The 18,100-nt window shown below is 44.5% G+C and overlaps 1 protein-coding gene across 1 annotated transcript in view; it reads right to left on the bottom strand.

The window, feature by feature from the left end:
- LOC309415038 (GTP-binding protein Rit2) overlaps positions 1-18,100 on the bottom strand; it is a gene marked incomplete at both ends in the record, with an annotated part of 193,935 nt that overhangs the window by 119,367 nt on the left and 56,468 nt on the right. The window lies entirely within an intron of this gene.

Genomic DNA, 18,100 nt, shown 5'->3' with positions numbered 1-18,100 from the left:
AATACCTGGTAAAACTTAAATTTTAAAGATAATTATTCTCTTTTTTTTTCCATGTAGAATATGGGCTTCTTTAAAAATTTTATTTCCTACAAACACTAAAAATAAAAATTAAAACAGATAAAAATTTCAGCTTAAAAAAATTTTACTACTTGGCTTGAATGATTGCTGACTGTTTATTGTTTTCCAAGGTGGGAAAAAACCACGCAGAGATCCAACTGTTTTCTGAATAGCACCTATTTTTTTTTATTATTAATTCTTTCCTCTTTTAATGAATATCTCATTTAAACCAAGAAAAAATATTTTTTCAAAAGGCGCTTTTAAACTTTTTTCTTAATTATTTGATTGTCCTTTGCAGTATTATGAAAGAAAAAAAAAATCATCCTTAAGCCTTTTGTTATCTGTCCTTTTTTTGTAAAATGAATACATGCTCTTTTTTAATCTTTCCTTTTTTATAGGACATCATTCTGGAGACAGAAGTACAATAATTAATGCAAGGTTGTGTTGCGATCAGTTATCTTAGCACTGGAGAAGCTAGATTCATAAAAAATATATCAAAGTGCTTTTTCAGCTATGAGCAGGTAACTGCTTCATGACAAATAGATTTCAATGGTGTACAACTTAAAGGGGAGTTGGAATGGGCTTTTCATCTGCATTACAGACATGTTCCAGTCCGTGAAATATAGGTCAGCTTCTTCTTTCTTCCATTTCTTAATTCTGCTAATATTATTTCTAAATAAATATTCTCTCTTCTTCTCTGTCTTATACACTATAAATTGCAGTTAAAACCAATCAGATTCTCACATATATAGATGAGCCAAAATATATTTTATTTGGCTAAGGAGGTGCCAAACCAGCAGAAGAAAGTCCAAGCTCAGTCAGCCACACCTGGAGTTCTGCCTCGCTGTTCTCCCCATGTGCCAAAGACAGCAGGAGACCCATCTCTTGGTGCGCTTAGATTATCTGCTACATACACATGAGATGCTCCTGAATGTAGGATGATCACGAGTCTTTGGCTGGATGAGTGCTGTTTCTATGTACAACAAGGAATTTTAAAATACAAAGAGAGTGGATGAACAGGGACTTAAACCACTGTACCAAGTACTACACTCCTTCTATTTGAGATAAAAATATGCATGTCATAGGAATTGCCCATCAAAACACATTGGTCTTACAATTTTCCCTTAACATATAATTATTTTCCTGGAGTATAAGTGTTTTATAATTTGGGTGAGCATTGCTATCAGCATTTTGCAGACAAGGACACCAAGTCACAGAGGTTGCCTTCCTGTGAGCTATGCACACAAGATAAGCAATGAATGTCTTAGAATAGTAGAACTGGCAGATTTGATTGCCTTGTATTCCGTAAATCCTCATGTAGATAGCAGTATGCTTTAAAATAAGGCAAATAGGAAAATTAGTACTAGACTAGCAGCTTGGATACTTAAATATCCCATTTCCAGTTCTGCCTAGTGTTACATAATTCTACATTACACCAGCAAGTAAGAATACTTCAGATTATTCTTTCCAGTGCTGCTCCTTTTTATTTCTCAGCATTGAACTGCATTTGCCATTATGCTGTCATTTGTTTAGCTTTGTCAGGTCTTTGTCAGATCTTTCAGGTTTTGCACAATTTTGTGTTAACAGCACAAGTTGCCTGCTACACAACTGAGGGTAACAGACAACATCATTCTAGTCAGAAGAATCTCACTAATGGTTTGCAGAACAGAGAAAAAATGACTGCTGCCTATCCAAACCCATAGATAGAAACTCTTTCTTCAGTAACCACACACTTCGAATACCTCTGCTGTTTTTGTGAAAGAGAAGCAGGTAAGTAATGTAGCATTTAATGCAGATAGAACCTCTCTGAGAGCCTTATTCTTATAAAAAGACTATAGTGTAGGCCTTGAGAAAATTAAAATAATCTGAGAAAAAACAAAACATTAGTCATGTTAAGTGCTTATCGTAAAAGAAATTCATACATTTATTCATTATACATTCAGTTGCATGATGAGAAACACAGCACTTTCTATCTTTCAGTTTTCATTTTAGCATTCAAATTATCATAAACATATTTTCAGATAAGATATTAAACCAAGGTCTTGGCCACATATGTCTTCAGAAAATATTCTGTAAAGTTGTTTTCAAATGGCCTTGCTAAATTCAAGTGCATTTTACTCTTGTACATTCCTACTCTCCTTATTAATTTCAATTGAAGATGCAATTCTTCGTTTCCTTTATTTAGCCTTTGTTCAGCATTATGACATGCTTTTAACTACCTACTGTGTTCTGTTACAGAATCATAGAGTCGTGTAGGTTGGAAAAGACCTTTAAGATCAAGTCCAAACATTAACCTAGCACTGTCAAGTCCACCACGTCCCTAAGCACCACGTGTACACATATTTCAAACACCTCCAGGGATGGTGACTTAACCACTTCCCTGGGCAGCCTGTACCAATGCTTGACAACCCTTTCCATAAAGAAATTTTTCCTAATATCCAATCCAAACCTCCCCTGGCACAACTTGAGGCCATTTCCTCTTGTCCTATCACTTGCTACTTGGGAGAAGAGACCAACATCCACCTCACCACAACCCCCTTTCAGGTAGTTGTAGAGAGCGATAAGGTCTCCTCTCAGCCTCCTCTTCTCCAGGCTAAACACCTCCAGTTCCCTCAGCCGCTCCTCATCAGACTTGTGCTCCAGACCCCTCACCAGCTTCGTTGCCCTTCTCTGGACACGCTCCTGCACCTCAATGTCTTTCTTGCAGTGCAGCCCTGGGGAACACTGCTTGTGACTGGCCGCCATTTTAACTCCATTCACCACAACACTTTGGGCTCAGGCACTCAGACAGCTTTTTACCCAGCAAAGAGTACGCACATCCAAGCCATCAGCAGCCAGTTTCTCCAGGAGAATGCTATGGGAAACGATGTCAAAGGCTTTACTAAAGTCCAGGCAGACAACATCCACAGCCTTTCCCTTATCCACTAGGTAGGGCACCTGGTCATAGAAGATCAGGTTGGTCAAGCAGGACCTGCCTTTCATAAACCCATGCTGACTGAGCCTGAGCACCTGGTTGTCCTGTATGTGCCACATGACAGCACTCAGGATGATATGCTCCATAACCTTCCCTGGCACCCAGGTCAGATTGACAGGCCTGTAGTTCCCCAGATCCTCCTTCTGGCATTTCTTGTAGACAGGCATCACATTTGCTAACCTCCAGTCCACCAGGACCCCTCCGATTAGCCTGGACTGCTGATAAATGATGGAAAGTGGCTTGGTGAGCACTTCTGCCAGCTCCCTCAGTACCCTTGGGTGGATCCCATCCAGGCTCATAGACTTGTGTGTGTCTAAGTGGTATAGCAGGTCACTAACCATTTCCTCTTGGATTATGGGGGCTTCATTCTCTTCCCCATTGCTGTCTTCCATCTCAGGTGGCTGGGTACCCAGACAACAACTGGTCTTACTATTAAAGCCTGAGGCAAAGAAGTAGTATCTCAGCCTTTTCCTCAGCCTTTGTCACTATGTTTCCCCCTGCATCCAATAAAAGACGGAGATTCTCCTTAGCCCTCCTTTTGCTGATAATATATTTCTAGAAACATTTTTTATTGTCTTTTACAGCAGTAGTCAGATTAAGTTTTAGTTGGGCTTGGGCCCTTCTAATTTTCTCCCTGTCTAACCTCACAACAAGCTTACGGTCCTCTTGAGTTGCCTGCCCCTCTAAAGATCATAAACTCTCCTTTTTCTCCTGAGTTCCAGCCAAAGTTCTCTGTTCAGCCAAGCCAGTCTTCTTCCCTGCCAGCTCATCTTTTGGCACATGGGGATGGCCTGATCCTACGCCTTTAAGGTTTCCTTCTTGAAGAACAACAAGCCTTTCTGGACTCCTTTGCCCTTCAGGACTGCCTCCCAAGGGACTCTCTCAGCTAGGCTCCTAAAAGGCCAAAGTGTGGCCTCCAGAAGTCCAAGGTAGCAGTTCTGTTGACCCTGCTCCTTACTTCTCCAGGAATCAAAAACTCTATCATTTCATGGGCTCTAAGCCCAAGACAGCCTCCGACCACCACATCCCCCACCAGTCCTTCTCTGTTCGTAAACAAGCAGGCCAAGCGGGGCACCTCCCCTGGTAGGCTCACTTACCAGCTGCATCAGGAAGTTATCCTCCACACACTCCAGCAACCTCCTAGACTGCTTCCTCTCTGCTGTATTGTATTTCCAGCAGACATCTGGTAAGTTGAAGTCCCCCATGAGAGCAAGGGCTAACGACTGTGAGATTTCTCCCAGCTCTTTATAGAGTATTTTGTGTGCCTCTTCATCCTGTTAGGTGGTCTATAACAGACTCCCACCATGATATTTGCCTTGTTGGCCTTCCCCCTGATTCTTAGCCATAAACACTCTACCCTATTGTCACCATCATTAAGCTCCAGACAATCAAAACACTCCCTAACATATAGGGCTACCCCACCGCCCCTCCTTCCTTGCCTATTCCTTCTGAAGAGTTTATAGCCATTCATTGCAGCACTCCAATTGTGCAAGTCATCCCTAGATGTTTCTGTGGTATTTTCCTGCTACACAATGGTTACCAGCCCCTCCTGTTTGTTGCCCATGCTGCGTGCATGCATCCTCTGTTTTTGAGATTCCTGTATCTTCAGTGGCACATCAAAACAAATCCTTGAGTGTTCATGGTAATTCATTATTTCAAGGAGTAAAGATAAAAATAGAAATACAACAAGGTACTTGTTCTCTGAGTCTGAAAACAAACGAGCAGAACAACTCATATCTTTTAGTTGATTTTGTCTTCCTGAAATAAGCAGTGCTAATATCTTTAGTGGAAAGCAGAAGCATAACTAGGCTATGCCCAGATACTCAAATAAACCTCTGCACTTAATCCTGCTACCATCAATGAAAAGTGGTGCCTAAATATTTGGAGGGGGACAGGGCCTAAACTACCTGTTGAGCATCCAGAATCAGTGCAGCATAATAAAGATTTGAGTTTAGGTCCAGTAAGTCCCCTGCAGTCTGACTATTTGTTATTAGTAATTTTTAAACGATCTATCTCCTTTGTCATACGCTCATCTCACTCCTTTAACTTAGGCTCTGTCTGCCATTAACCGCACTGTGTCTGCATCTGGCTGCAATAATCAAACTAAAAGCTTTCTCAGCCTAATGGGTATTCTGTTTGGTTCTCACCTTACCACAGTGCTCCTCTTTTAATGCCGTTATGTATCTGTCTTAAAACAGCTGCTCTCAAATTAAGTTTCTCCCTCTTGTTGGGCTGCCTAATGTTTCAGATCTGTGCTCTGCAGGGCAAGACTGATAACACACAGTTGCTGAAGGAGCCTGATTGATTTTCAGCTTCAGGTACTTACATAGTAGATTTCTCAGTGACCTGAAATGCACTCAGTGCCTTCCAAATTGGGAAATGCGTTATCCATTGAACTTTCTGTCGTCTTTTTTTTTTCAGTTGTACCTATAAGTATGTACAAGCACTTCTTCTTCAATGTCAGCTTGCAGTTTCATTACTGTGGTACCCTTTCATTCTCTGCTGAAGAGCAGGGGGAGCAAAAGCAACTTAATCTCACTTAGTCTGTGGTAGGCACAAAAAAGAAATGTTATCTGTGCTCTGAAAGGTTTTGTGTGAACAGAAATATGAGTGAATTGAACTTTGAGTCAGTTAAATCCGGTTTGTCTTCTCCCTTTGGGTCCTCATTATCATGATGTTTACTAACAAAACAGCTGGATAAGGAGACAATGGCCTGGGTGGTTTTCAAGAAGAACCAAAATCAAAAGTGATTTTGTTGCACAAAATGTTGTATGGGAGAGGTTTTCATCTACATGTACTCATCAAGAAGGAGACAAAGCACCACGTAGAGCCGAAAATATATGGTAAGATGTTCACTTTCATGCAAAGGTAAAAAATATAAGACCTGACAAGATCCTTGTACTCTTCTTGAGTTGCCTGCCCCTCCTTCCAAAGGTGATAAACTCTCCTCTTTTCCCTGAGTCCCAGCAAAAGCTCCCTGTTCAGCCAGGCCAGTTGTCTTCCCCTCCAGCCTGTCTTACGGCACATGGGGATGGTCTGATCTTGCACCTTTAAGATTTCCTTCCTGAAGAATGCCCACCCTTCCTGGACCCTTTTGCCCTTCAGGGCTGTCTCCCAAGGGACTCTCTCAACCAGTGACCTCAACAGGCCAAAGTCTGCCCTCCAGAAGTACATGGTAGTGGTTTTGCTGACCCCCCTCCTTACTTCACCAAGAATTGAGAATTCTATCACATCATGGTCGCTAAGCCCAAGACGGCCTCCGACCACCACATCTCCCACCAGTCCTTCTCTGTTCGTAAACAGCAGGTCAAGCGGGTCACCTCCGCTGGTGGGCTCACTCACCAGCTGTGTCAAGAAGTTATCCTCCACACACTCCAGGAACCTCCTAGACTGTTCCTTCTCTGCTGTGTTATACTTCCAGCAGATGTCTGGTAAGTTGAAGTCCCCCAAGAGAGCAAGGGTTAGCGATTGTGAGACTTCTGCCAGTTGCTTGTAGAATGCCTCGTCCACCTTTTTGTCCTGGTTGGGTGTTCTATAACAGACACCCAGCAGGATATCTGCCTTGTTTGCCTTCCCTCTCATCCTTACCCATAAGCACTCAACTTGGTCATCACAATCATTGATTTCTATACAATCAAAACATTCCCTAACATACAGAGTCACCCCACTGCCTCTCCTCCCATGCCTAACCCTTCTGAAGAGCTTATAGCCATCCATTGCAGCACTCCAGTCATGTGAGTCATCGCACCGTGTTTCTGTGATGGCAAGTCATAGCTGTTCCGCTGCACAATAGCTTCTAGCTCCTCCTGTTTCGTGTCCATGCTGCGTGCATTGGTGTAGATGCACTTGAGCTGGGCTATCAATTTCACCCCCAACATTGGCATGACACCCCTAGGCTCATCTCTAGTGAGCCTGGTTTTATCGCCTTCCCCCTTCGAATGTAGAATTTAAAGCCCTCTCGATGAGGCCTGCCAACTTGTAAGCAAGAATCCTTTTCCCCCTTGGAGACAGTTGCACTCCATCTGCTGCCAGCAGGCCTGGTGCCGTGTAAACTGCCCCATGGTCAAAAAACCCAAAATTCTGCCAACGGCACCAGCCTCTGAGCCATGTGTTAACAAGGTGTGTTTTCCTATTCCTTTCAGTGTTCCCCCTGCCACTGAAGGGACTGATGAAAAACACTACCTGTGCTCCCGCTCCACTGACCAGTGACCTCAGCACTCTGAAGTCCCTTTTAATCACTTTTAGACTTCTTAGTGCAACCTTGTCATTGCCAACCTGCATGACCAACAGCGGGTAGGAATCAGTGGGCCGAACCAGACCAGGGAGTTTCCTGGTGACATCTCTCACCCGGGCCCCAGGGAGGCAGCCGACTTCCCTGTGGGTTGGGTCCAGTCAGCATATGGGGCCCTGTGTTCCCCTCAGAAGGGGGTAACCTACAACAATTACGCTCCTTTTTCTCTTAACAGATGGCATCTTGATGCGTGGGGCTGACTGACTCACCCTAGGCACCCCCTTGGATGGACCTTCGTCAGGGTCCTCATGTTCCTGGCCCTCAAGTCCCAGAGCCCCATACCTGTTGTGTAAGGGCAGCTGGGATGGTGAGGGAGGCCAGGAGGGGATTCGCCTGCCGCCCCGAGCAGGGACTGGTTTCCATTCCCCCTCGTTTCTTTGGCCCTCTCCTTCTGCCTGGCAGCAAGAGGACAGGGGATCCCACGCTGCTTGTGGAGCCTCCACCGGCTGCCTCTGCCCCAGGGACGGCCGGGTGTGGCTCCACCGATTCATCTCCCTCTCGCACTCCCTGATGCTCCTCAGTCTCTCCACGGCCTCTGCCAGCTCCGCCCCAGGCCGAGCAGGTCGCTCACCCGGCCGCACCGCACACGGGCGTTGTCTCCGCTGCCTCCGGCACGAGTGACGGGCTCAGGCCCTGCCTGCAGCTGGACACCGGGACAGGCGCGGGTGTGGGGGACCTCGGTCTGGGCCGCCACGTTCCCTCCGGCCACGGCTTTCGACCGAGCAGGGACCGCGGCGGGGGCCTGTGCCGGGGGGCGGCGGCCGCTCCTCCAGAGAGCGTCTAGTGCGGGGGGGGGGGGCTGCGCCCCGCCCGCGCGCCTGCCCTGCGCCAACAGCGCCAACCGCCGCGCCACGCGCTGCTGCCGCGCCACGCCCCGTGCGCCCGCCCCGTTCGCCGCGCGGCGGGTCGCTCGCGCCGCCGGGGGCTGCTCTGGCACGTGCGGGGCTTTGGCCGCCGCCGCTGCCGTCCCCGCCCGCGCGGAGCCAGCGCTGCCGCGCGCCAGGAGCTCGCGCCGCCGGCTGGGGGCGGGGGGGGCCGGGGCCGCCTCCCTCTGCCCGCGCTTTGGCCCGCGCCGTTCGGCCGCTGTAGGAAGGGGCCCCCGGCGCGACCCCCCGCTGCGGAGCCCTTCGCCTCGGTGGCTTCGAGACACCTTGGTCACCGCTGCTTGCCCTGCGTACAGGGAATGCTCGGGTGCATCGTAGTTCTTGTACTTCAGTTCGGACACAATATTCTGATGCAACAAGTCAACAGATCCTCCTGCACCAGGTACACGTACTTACCCCTTCCCGTGAGGTGCTTCATCATAGGGAGATTAGGCGTATACAGCTGTATATGTGGCTTATGCATTGCTATGTGTGAACCGACGTATACAAACTCAGAGAGACATTAAGACTGTGAGTATCTGAATGTGCAAGGGGAGAGTATCATAAATTAATCCCTATATGGAGCATCGGCGATGTGTAAAACTACTTACCTAGTCTTGAAAAAATTCAGGGCCAGGAGCAGACTGAAACTGAACGCAAAAACTTCCAATACAAATGTATCCTGCCATAGAAACAGATGCTATTTTTGTACTATTACACTAGATATTAATTTTTTTCCTCTTTGCAACATTTTGTTGCAACGCAAATATGCGTTTTCCCCCTTAAAATGCAATTATTAATAAAAGCAAAATGCATATTCACAAGAGCCCATGAAAAACAGAATGGTGGAGAGTTCTGATCAAGTTCTAAGTACAGCCCATACAACCAAGATGAAGTCTAGAAAACACTAGATGCACCTCTTTCTTCTTTCCCACAGACATATGGTGGAGAAGCTGGTTACATTCTTACCTTAAGACATACTGTGAAATGTAGGATTCCCCTGGATGTAGATTAGTCATCTCCTAGAAACGATGGGATTCTGGAGAGAGGCTGGGATGCAGCAGAGATTTCAATAGAAGACTGACAAAGTCTATCGGAATAGCTATCGTTCATGATGCACATGTTGTTATCAACAAAACCACCATTTATGATTTCAATCTGCAAGCATGCACAAGTGTGCCTAAATTTACATAAACTATTATAAAGTGTATGACTTGCTGCCCAGAAAACTCACTCGGCTCTTCTTCAGACCTTGTACTACAGCCCTTCAAACAGGCTGAATTTTGCTTATAAAGTGTCCCACCCTTGTGAATAAGACTATTCAAGTGACAAATATTTTTCTCAGAATCAGCTCTCGAAGAGAAAATACGATTTCTTACAAATGTTAGCATTTTTGCAAATCAGGGCTAAAGATAACTTGGGCAAACCTCTGCTGCAGCACTTCCTTTTCTGATAGAAACCACTTGCAATATAGATAATGCTACTAATATTTAATAAATGCATATCATTACTTTCTCTGCTTCCAGAAAAATGTCATTTACTTCAAAGATGTACATGAATAAAGTGAACAAAGTACTCCTGTTTAATCAAAACACGATAATTAATAGGAGTCCAAGTACCCTTATCTTGGGGAACAAGAATAGCAGGTAGCAATTTCACTACTCTTTCAAGTCCGGGATTGTGCTACTGAGTGGGAGGATCTGACAGCTACGAATTCACTTCTTGTCATTTCGGGGGAGTAATTAACAAGTTGACTACACCTGCGTGGCTATTAGCATGGATGGTGCCTTGGATTTAGTAAGGTGTAGATGGCTGCCGGCTTCCATGAAAGAAAGGTTAATGGAGACATTTATGCTGTGATGAAGGATTTTGAACTGAGTGTGGTAAATCATCCATCTCTAGGAAACTATAGCATGAGCGTCTCTTCCAATTTAAAATATCATTTAAGGAATATTTTTATAAAACAAGATACACAGGGAATAGGTCAGCAAGTTTTCCACTGGGGACCCTGTTTACGGGTTGCAAGTCTCACTTCAGCTCCTTCTAAGTTCATGATCCCAATCATAATTATCATCACTCTGTGTGGGTTGTGATACCTATAACAGAGCTACTAGGCTAAAGCCACAGAATGACTTAGGTGTTCACTCCAACTTCAGTCATCTAATTCCCAGGACCTTTGAATCTCCTCAGCTGCCACATTCCACGAGACATTCCACCCTGCTTTAGCCCTAAGAACCTAGCCTTTCTTTATAGTATTTAACATCTGAGAGCATTATTCATCTGACTAACTTGAGATGCAGATGTTAGGGTGAGATGAATCATGCTCTAGAACCTCAGTACACTTACAGTTAGAAACCACAACCCACGTGTGACTTCACTGTTGTTCATAGTTCTGGATAAACATATAAACTCTCTTGCCTTAACGTCACCAGCCAGGTGGAAATTTTGCTCACACTTAGACCCAGTCAGGATTTATAGACTAGGAACTGAATTCCCCAGATTATTAGAGTGGCTCAATCCACTGGAAGTGTGTACAAAATGCTACTAAAAACCCTACAGTAGCTAAGAACCTAAGGAGCTGTTGTCCCAATTTTCTGATAGGTCAGTGTTTGGAGTATCACTGTAGACCTGAAGGGAGGCCTGAAGAGCTCAGCTCTGAGAATAAGCTCTTCTGTGATAAGAAGAAACACTCTTCAACCCCGTTTGTGACTTCAGTTTATTGGATGGATCAGTTAGAGACCTGGTGCCTCAAAGCAGGGGGAGGTGAGGATTGTTGGATGGAGTTGAATCAAAAACACCAGTTGCTGAAGGTAAGAGGTCTTCTGCCTGTATGAAGCTGATACGAAAAGAAAAAAAAAAGCGTATTTTGTGTAGAACAGACAAAAATATTTTAAGAGTGGTTTCTATTCTTGGCTGACTCTTTATAGATTCTGAATATGGTAGTTTTCATTATGAAATAATTATAATAAAATTGTTTCATTATTATAATTATGACTAATATTACTATTATTTAAAAATATACCACAGAAATGTTTTGATTTTGTCACAGTTATGAGAAAAGGCTTTTTTTTCCTTCCTTAATTTTAATCTGGCTCATCAGTGCTTAAGAATAGCAACCACAAGGTCACACTTCTATACAGGTTTTGGTTATTTATCTTCTCTGTATGTTTAGCAGATATGCAATTAAACTTAGAGGTTTCTAGGAGGAATAGAAGGGTTATATACCATGCTTCGATCCTCCATTGACACTTTATTCAGTGCAGAAGACAAGAGGGCCAAGGCAGGAATATACCTTACTTGTGACACACAGAGAGTTAACAAAGGATAGAAAATAATAAGAATTAACCATTAACAGTTAAGGGCTTTTGGTGCTTTTTTGCATGTGAACATGGAGCATAGGTCTTGCATGGCAAGACACAGGACAAACACTTTTCTCTCCTGTTCCAGCCATGGCAGGCACATGTTGGGCAGAGATGAGTGAGAAATGGAGTTGTTAATCTGTTTGCTTGCTTTCTGAAACAAAGGAGAAAGGGAAGTCAGACCACTGGCCAGACTATCAAAGTCATTCAGATTAGGTAAATTCTCCAAATGAGAATATAAAAAGTAGAGACATAGAAGATTAACAGTCTGTCTGATCCACTTTCCTCTTTTGGAGAGGGTAGCTCAGGGAATCCCACAATGATTTTTGCTTAACATATTCTCTCAGCTTCCAGTTATTTGCACATCAAGAGACATTCTAAGCCAGAAATAGAATCTTGTTTTTTAACAGCCCTTGATGGATTTTTTTCCCTCCAGTAGTTTACCTAAATGTTCTTTTAATCCATCTACATTTTTGGCACAGGTAATTATCCCTATTGTCTTTGAGAAGAGAGAACAACTTAGAAAGGAATTTTGGCTTACGGGCTGGTCTCTTAGAGTGACTTTGCATCTTGCCTGTCCAAGAAATAAATTTGATAGTTGGACTTGATGATCTTAGATGTCCTTTCCAACCTTAATGATTCTATGATTCTATTAGATTCTATTCTAAAAGAGTCTCTTTTCTCCTCTTTCATCCCCGCTTATACTCGCATTTTGCCATAGGTGGTTCTATACTATTCTTTTTGCCACATTTTGAGCTTGTTGAATTGTTTTCACTAAAGTGATTAAACTCACTAACCTGGTAGGCAACTATTCTGTGTTGAGGCGGCTTAATTTTCTTCTGGACTACTGTTGAATCAGCTTACACAATTGTCTGATGAATGCCAAAAAGCCCATAAGGCTGGGAGAAGGGCAGAGATGAAGAGCAGGACTTTCTCCTTTACCACACAAATGAGTTGTTATATTTGGCTCATCCCACCTCACGAAAGTACAATCTATTGCAGAGCCTCCAAAGTCTGCTCCTAGCAGGTGATAGTTCATGCATCATTCTTTGTTTGTGATTTAGGGTAAAGAAATTGGATAGCTCCACACTGGGTCTCCTCTGTACGCTATTTCCTTCCCTGAGACCTCACTGGAGCTGCTCTCTGGTACCACTGTGGCTGAAGTGAATCCTCTAGCAGAGCTGCTGTGTCACATTTTCTAAGGGCGTGAGTGATGGACACAGATAGACAACTGCATTTCCAAGACTAAACTGCAAGCCTAGATGCTCATGAAGGTATTCTGATTACCCTCCAACCTTCAAGCAGATGTTCTGTGAAATGATAGGGAGAAAAGGACAACTGCAGGAACAGCTCTCCGGGCCACCTACTCCCTAGAAAGACATAGAGTGCATTTGCTGGTCTGCTATTGTTTGTATCAGAGATATTAACAAAGGAAAATTACTAGATTAAACACTATTTCCCGAATCTCTGAAAATGCTAAGTTACAGTGAGCTGTCACCTGATGTAAACAGCCCTCAAACAATTGTACGATGAATTGCATTTGTAAGAAAATACGAATGTGACAAAACAATAGCAGACACTAAGTGTGTTTTCAGGGGTTTAGGTGTGACTCATCTTGAGTATAGACAGGGAAATGTAACTGGTTGCTTTAGTTATTTCTTACATGAAGTCTGCAACCCTTTTAGGACTGAATATTTGGCTTATCAAAGCAAAGTCCCAAGAAACAAAGTTTAACATCAGAGCTAAAGATCATGTATTTGAGTAGCACAGCATATTTAGAATGGGGCCAGACTGATTCATTAATGAGGAAAATACTGAAATTCTGCGGTGGGTTGACCGTGGCTAGATGCCACTAAAGCCAGTAACCCACTAAAACCACTCTGTCACTGCCCTCCTCAGCTGGGCATGGGAGAGAGAATATAACGAGAAGTTCCTGGGTCAAGATAAGGACAGGGAGAGATCACCCAGCAATTACCCCCATGGGTAAAACAAACTCAACTTGGGGAAATAATTTTAATTTATCGCCAATCAAAATCAGTGCAAGATAATGAGAAATAAAAACGAACCTTAAAACAGCTTCCCCCCATCCCTCCCTTCTTCCTGGGCTCAACTTCACTCCCAAATTCAATCCCTCCTCTCCCCGAGCAGCGCAGGGGGATGGGAAATGGGGGTTGTGGTCAGTTCATCACACGCTGTCTCTGCCGCTCCTTCCTCCTCAGGGGGAGGACTCCTCACCCTCTGCCCTGCTCCAGCCTGGGGTCCCTCCCACGGGAGACCGTCCTCCACGGACTTCTCCAGCGTGAGTCCTTCCCACGGGCTGCAGTTCTTCACGAGCTGCTCCAGCCTGGGTCCCCCACGGGTGCCGTCCTTCAGGAACAGGTTGCTCCAGCCTGGGTCCCCCCACGGGTGCCGTCCTTCAGGAACAGGCTGCTCCAGCCTGGGTCCCCCCACGGGTGCCGTCCTTCAGGAACAGGCTGCTCCAGACTGGCCCCCGCGGGGTCCCAGGTCCTGCCGGCAAACCTGCTCCAGCCGGGGCTCCTCTCGCTCCCCACGGGGCCACAGGCCCTGCCAGGAGCCGGCCCCAGCGCGGGCTGCCCACGGGGTCACGGCCTCCTTCGGGCATCCCCCTGCTCCGGCGTGGGGCCCTCCCCGGGTGCGGGTGCAGATCTGCTCCCCCATGGAGCTCCATGGCCGCAGGGGCACAGCTGGCCTCCCTGTGGGCTTCCCCAGGGGCTGCCGGGGACCCTCTGCTCTGGCGCCTGGAGCCCCTCCTGCCCCTCCTGCTCTGGGCTGGGGGCTGCGGGGCTGTTTCACATTCTCACTCTTCTCTCCAGTTGCAAACGCTGTGTGCCGTTTTTTTTTCCCCTTCTTAAATATTTTATCACAGAGGTGCTATGGCTGTTGTTGACGGGCTCGGCCTTGGCCAGCGGTGGGTCCATCTTGGAGCCCCTGGCACTGGCTGTGTCGGACACAGGAGAAACTTTTGGCAACTTCTCATGCATGCCAATGTTCTCCTTTCTTTTGCCACTTTAACAAGGATTCTGCATGGCAAGTCCCACTCTGCATTTCCCTCCCTTCACTGCAGGACGTCCAGACACTCTGAGAGGTATCATCATGATCTGTGAAGGCCCTTGTTCTGACAAGCTCTCAAGGAAGGCACTGCGATTCGGATCCAGGCACCTATATTTAGACAGCTACAAAACATGTGTCTACATGCAAGGTAGGTATCAAAAATCCCCTTATACTTAATGGAAGTATAGACTCTATTCAGTTGCCCACACACGACTCGTGCTATTTGATAGGCCCTCCGGAATCTTGTCTGGCTTTCCTTTACTCGATTAGAAGGTCTCTGGTGCCCCACAGATTCTGTGTCACATCCACAGGGAGCCAGATGGTGACAACACAAGACCTGTGGGACATTCCACAGCATTCTGGATCGGGAACCTGAACCCAAACAGGATACTGTAAGACATCTCTCAAAGCCTGTGATAAGAGAAGTGAGCAAAGACCTAGATCTCAACTCCTAAATCTCCCTGAATCCCACAAATCCAGAACCTAGATACACAGCTCATGTGTAGACATTTTAATTTAGGTGTCTGAATGTAAGGCTTAGTCCTAACATAGTAGGCATAATCTCTGTTTGCTCTTCTTCGTGTACATAAGTCAAAACGCTTTATACCAAAAGTGAGTATTAACCTCTCTGTGTGACGTATGATGTGGATAATACCAACAGACAGAAAAATGAAAACTAATAATAAAACACAGGTTCAAGATTATAGTTCAAATGCATAAACCAGTGTTCTTATATATTCTCCATTTCTCATTTTAAATGATGATGAATATGGAAAACAAACATAAGCAATTTAGCCATGTCTACACAATCAGTCTGAATACCCTTGGAGACAGTCTTTGGAGACAAATTGTACCGGTTCCAGATCATTTTATATGAGTTGTTTATCCAGTCTTGGATAAGGCTACTAAATATATGAAGAACGATGACTGAAGGCAGTGGTGACTATTTAGCTATCAATCATATTAATGTAAAAAAAAATCATTTTGTAGCTCAAATCCAGTTGTGGCTTGTTCAGTCGGATCCAAATATTCTACCTTCTATGGAAAAATGAGAATGAGAATGAAATTAGGGATGAAGTATACACATTTACTTGTCTTAGATAATAGTAGAAATGACCTAGAAAACTTTTGTACCTAAAAATAAATTTGAATAGTGCTTTTGTGGCAAGCTGAGTGGTGCAGTTGACATGCCTGAGGGACAGGATGACATCCAGAGGGACCTGGACAAGCTCAAGGAATGGGCCTATGTGAATCTCATGAGGTTCAACTAGGCCAAGTGCAGGGTCCTGCCCCTGGGTCGGGGCACCACTCAGTATCAGCACAGGCTGGGGGATGAAAGGATCAGGAGCTGCCCTGCCAAGAAGGACTTGGGGGTCCTGGGGGATGAAAAGCTGGACACAAGATGGCAATGTGCGCTCCCAGCCCAGAAGGCCAACCGTGTCCTGGGCTGCCCGCAAAGCAGCGTGGCCAGCAGGGTGAGAGAGGGGATTCTGCCCCTCTGCTCTGCTCTGGGGAGACCCCACCTGGAGTCATGCATCCAGCTCTGGAGCCCTCGGCACTGGACCTGCTGGAGTGGGGCCAGAGGAGGCCACAGCAATGCTCCAAGGGCTGGAACCCCTCTGCTGGGAGGACAGGCTGGGAGAGCTGGGGGGGGTTCAGCCTTCAAGGAGGTCTTACTGTAGCCAGCCAGGACTGAAAGGAGGCTTGTAACAAAGATGGGGACAGACTTTTTAGCAGGGTCTGTTGCAACAGGACAAGGGGTAATGGTTTTAAACTAAAAGAGGGTAGATTAGACTAGATCTAAGGAAGCAATTTTTCACAGTGAAGGTGGTGAAACCCTGGCACAGGTTGTCCAGCGAGGTGGTAGATGCCCCATCCCTGGAAACATTCCAGGTCAGGTTGAACGAGGCTCTGAGCAACCTGGTCTAGTTGCAGATGTCCCTGCTGATTGCAGTGGGGTTGGACTGGATGACCTTTAAAGGTCGCTTCCAACCCAAACTATTCTATGATTCTATGATGTCTGTCTCCTGACCTAGTAGATGTGTCCCATCTTTATCTTCTTTCACTCTGTCTTTACTAATAAGTTCATATTTCCATTGCTTTTTCATTTTTGTACCTTGAAAACAGATACCTTTATCACACAGAATTTTTTGGTACATATTATATAACCTTAGAATATTTTCAGTCACATTTTGTACTTTTTCTCAAATTCATCCACAAATTTCCACCATTCTATTAAAGATGATTTTAAAAGTGTTTTATTTGATGAATGCATTACTTTGTTAGGAAACCTCATGGAAATTCATGTGCTTAATGCTAAAGTGCCTCCCATCCCACACCCATTTCAATTAAAGTGTGACATTGACACAGCCCTAATGCCCTCAGCCGCTCATTTGACACAATCTCATGCGGTGATATCTCACCAAAACAGGAAGCTGCTTTTGCATCTCGTTTGCATTATGTATTCATTTTAAGATTAGTCACATGGCTAATGAGCATCTTGGAGGCTGTCCAGTTTGCTACACTATGTCATGCTTCCTTTCCTGCCATTCTACTTGTATTCACTTTCTGTGATATTGCCAAAGACTGTACAGAGTGTAAATCGCTCTTATCCATTAGTTCCAGAAAATTATCATATCTGCTACCCTTGGAAATTGTTTCTATTGTTGACTAAAGTTAAATATTAAATGTGTGCTGAAATAATTTCATTGTTATGAAGTGCTAACATCTGAAATTTTGCCCACATACAGCCTAATAATAAAAGAATTTCCTCCTTCCCCTCCCCATTTACTCACAAAAATAATGTTTCTGTCTCAAAATTCTGAATTGTAATGTTTGTAGCAAGTCTAAAATACAGTCATTATTCCCGCTTTATTTTGAAGTGGCATTAAACTCAAAGTCACGGCATTAAAATTACCACTTCAGGTAGCATTTAACTTTTTAATCAATACTTACTCTATATTTTAAACAAATACTGACACATCTATTTGTATATTTATGTGTATGTACATGTATTTATATCTGTGTATAATATCTGCAGTCCGAGTTTCTCATAATCGTATCAGATTTTCCAGCCTGAGACAACCAAATAAAATAAATGACAGTTTCATATATCAGAAGAGACCATTTATTGCGATTTTTTATCTGATCCACACTGTACAGAGGACTTCTCTGAATAAATTCCTGTTGCAACAAGATTGCAGCACACACTTACTTACTAAAACAAAACAGAATAAAAAGTAGCCTCTTCCCTCAAATAATTCCATACTAGTCTTTAAAAAAGTATTGGACTTAAAAAGATGTTGGACTATCCGTCACAGCAAATGCTTCAAAAGTATAGGTACTCCTTCTATAAATGATATATACAAAAGGGAGAACATGTAAATAATTATAAATCTATTTGCATTGCTCTTTGGCATACAAATCTATGAGCACACATAACGTAGCAACTGAAATATCCTTTTAACAAAAATTCTGCATCATC

This window comes from Phaethon aethereus (genome assembly GCF_964289735.1).
Source record: "Phaethon aethereus genome assembly, chromosome: W".
Lineage (NCBI taxonomy): Eukaryota > Metazoa > Chordata > Aves > Phaethontiformes > Phaethontidae > Phaethon > Phaethon aethereus.
This window is presented reverse-complemented; position numbering and strand designations above follow the sequence as displayed.